A 3,661-nucleotide genomic window follows, 5' to 3' on the forward strand; every position below is an offset into this window, starting at 1 on the left:
CCTACAACTGCAAGGTACCCCGGGGCCGGATCGCAACCATGCAAGACAACGTGGCGAGCTTTATTGCCAACCACAGAATGGGCCCGGAATTTTTACTGTTCGTGCCGGATCCAGAGGACACTGTCGTCTGGCCGGCTGGTACCAGCTATGATGACGGCTGCTTTGGCTGCTATGTGGCGGCCATCAAAGCTGGACTGCGCTTCCCATTACATCCGGCTGTTCAGCGGATTTTAGATGGGTATGATTTGGGGTTATGGCAGTTAGCCCCCAACTCTTGGGTAAACGTACTCGGCTATGTGGCCGGGTGCGAAATGTACGGGGTGGAGCCAAGCTTTGAGGCTTTCGCCCACATGAACTATCTCAGCCGGACCCCTAAGTCGGGAGGTACCGGCTGGTATCAATTAACGTACTCTTCCTCTTTTAGTTGTCTTATGCATATACTAACTCTTTTTGTTTTCAGTCTGGCACTCCAAGGGCTTCTTCCTCGCAACAGCCGGACCCCAAGGCCCGGAGGACGACTGTTGCAAGCTCTCCTAGGTCTTCCAGGAAAACTGTGGCGGCTGAGAAGCAGCCGGCCACTTCTTCAAAAACCCCGGCGGGGCCGCCTAGAAGTATGGACCCTCACTTGTAAAAACTCACTCTTGCTTCCTTCTTGACTAGGTCTAACTTGTTTTTCCTTTCGCTTAATGCAGCCGGCCCTCAGGGGCTTGACTTGGTTGAGGTAGCCAAGTCCATGGTTAAAGTAGTTCCTCCATCTGAAAGGGAGGCGGTCAGGGGTGCCGGCACCCTTGACCTTGATGGGATTTCAGGGATCCTTGCTGAGGTATACTTAGCATATTTTTGAGTTTTTGAGTTCCAGGACGCCTGTTATCTTTTTTGTTTGGAAGCTGACGCCTGTTTTTCTTTGTACTTAGGCCCTGCTCCGAGTCAACAGCCTTCGCAAGCCGATTGATCGGAAAAAACAAAGAGGTAAAGGCCGCAAAAGCTATGGCCGCCTCCAGCTGTGATAAGGCAATGTTTCAAATTGCCCAAAATGAAGTACTGACCATTGATCTTCTTTATTATCAGGCGCAGGCTACCGCCGCTGTTCGGGCTCAGTTAGAGGCGGCCCAAAAGAAGGTTGACGAGCTGGAGGCGACCGTCACAAACCTTAAGGCCGAGCTGAAGCCTCTTCGCCAAAAAATGCACTCTTAAGCCATGGAGAAATCTTTGGCCAACGTAAAAGAACGCCTGGTGAACCAAGAGAAGAGTCTTACCCAAGAGCTCTCGGAAAAGGCCGAGCAAGAGAAGAAAGAGCTCGTCCGGGAGATGGTGGAAGACTCCGCTCAAATCCAGCGCATGACCTGGGAACGACTGTTCCCCAGTGCCGACTTTGCCTCCTGGGAAAGAACGTACCGCCAGTGTTCGGAAACATATAATCAACAGATCCTGGCGGCTGCTGAAGAAGAGGCATTGGAAGGTGCGTTGGAGGAGGAAGAGCCGGTTGTGGCTCTTGTGCCACTTGGGGGTAAGGCATCAAAAGAGGGTGCAGCTAAAGCCGAGTCCAGCAAGAAGAGTGCTGACCAGGCGGCAGCTGCTGATACTGAACTGCCCCCTTCTTAAGCTTTAAGTATTTTTTCCCCGGCCTGCGTGCCGTTTGCTTTGTAATTACCCGGCCAGGGGGCCGGGGTTCTGAATATTTTTATCTATTAATGAAATCATTCTTTGCTTGAAATTTGTCTAAGTGTTGAATATTTGATATTGCATTGTACACTATATCGACTGTTTTGCATGGCCGATTGTAGACAGGTACGGATGGTCCGCCTATGCCCCTGGACGACTGGTTGTCTGTTTCCAAGCTGGGCGATCAGTCGGCCATTTATTCAATCGGTCTGACCAAGTAAATAGAGTGTTACCTAGTCGCCAAGGAATTAAGTAGGATAACAAGCGGCGGGTACCAGTTGTTTCCCTTTATTGCCAATGTTGGCTTTTAACTCGTAATTTGTTAACCCAGTAAGAGTAGTGGTTGAGAGCCCCTGTTTGTTAAAAACAGGCGGACGACTCATACCTTTTAGGCTCCATACTAAGTTTGAGTGACTATTAAGTTAACATAAGAGTTACTTAGTCTTCGTCACAATCTAGATTGAGTAGTAGAGGTACCAGGCGGCGGAAGCCGGCTGATCCCCTTGATTTGCCAATGTTTATTGGCTATTAACTGAATAGGTTACCTGGTAGGAATAGGGGTTTGAGTGCCCCTGTTTGTTTAAAACAGGCGGACGACTCCAACCTTTTAGGTTCCATACCAAGTTTGAAGGAGTGACTATGAGTTAACGTTAGAGTTACTCAGTCGGCGCCACTTTTGTTTGAGAAGTAGAGGTACCAGGCGGCGTAGGCCGGCTAGACCCCTTGATTCGCCAATGTTTGTTGGCTATTAACTCAATAGGTACCCCCTGCATTTATCCCAAGTAATACAGGCGGTCATCTGACTCAGATGTCAACTGCTACCACTGGTTTGGTTAGTGATAGAGTTATCCTTGTCTCAAAAACGGCTACGTGGTTGCCCTTGGGGACGGTCGTATAGGTGCCGTGTAATTAGTTTATAGAACAATGTTCCACCCAAAAGGGAGCTGCTCTCTGCGACGAATTTCATCCGGAGGGATGCCGTCGGACGCCTGCTATGATGTTGGGACAGGTCGTATTAGTTTTGTAAATTGATCAGGTGGCTTGGCGCCTGGTCTGATCATTCGGCCGGTGGCCTTGGTAAGTTCTTGGTGAACGTAGGTGCTAAGTCAAAGAAGGGTAGCCACCTGTTAGGCACAGGGTCGGCCAGGCCCTAATCTTTTTAGCCAAGTATTGTGAGTAAAATACTCAATGGAGAGTAGCCGACTGTAAAGGAACAGACGGCATGCCCCTCTGAAGATAGAGTGAAAAACTCAATGGAGAGTAGCCGATTGTAAAGGTACAGACGGCATGCCCCTCTGAAGATAGAGTGAAAAAACTCAATGGAGAGTAGCCGACTGTAAAGGAACAGACGGCATGCCCCTCGTAATACAAAATTGAATGGTAAGTGCAAACTTTGTTAAGTAGCCTTTACTTTACATCATTCAGAAGAAATATTTTTTAAGGTTATCTACATTCCAAGTTCGAGGCAACGGTTGTCCGTCTGGTGTTTCCAGACGGTAGGTACCGTCCCTGACTTCCTCATAGATTCGGTAGGGTCCTTCCCAGTTGGGAGTTAGTTTGCCAGACTCATTAGCCCTACCAACTGCTTCCATTTTTCTAAGTACAAAGTCCCCTACTTTGAGTGGACGCCTGTGTACTTTTTTGTTGTATGATCTAGTCATTCTCAGGCGATAGATCTCATGGCGCAAAACAGCATTGCCCCTCTTTTCAGGAAGAGAGTCTAATGCCAGGCGCATGGCTTCCCAGTTTGCCTCTTCGTTATACAGCATTACTCGAAGAGTCGGCTCGTAGTGTTCTATTGGAAGAACAGCTTCTGCACCATAAGTTAGGAGAAATGGAGTTTCTCCAGTCGCCCCTTTTTCAGTCGTCCTAATGGCCCAGAGAACATGTGGTAGTTCATCCGCCCATAGGCCGCCTGCTCGTTCAATCTTTTTCTTGAGACCGTCTGAGACGATTTTATTAAAGGCTTCTACCTGGCCGTTTGCTTGTGGACGGCCGA

The sequence above is a fragment of the Chenopodium quinoa genome, unplaced genomic scaffold (assembly GCF_001683475.1).
Source record: "Chenopodium quinoa cultivar QQ74 unplaced genomic scaffold, ASM168347v1, whole genome shotgun sequence".
Taxonomy (NCBI): Eukaryota; Viridiplantae; Streptophyta; class Magnoliopsida; order Caryophyllales; family Amaranthaceae; genus Chenopodium; species Chenopodium quinoa.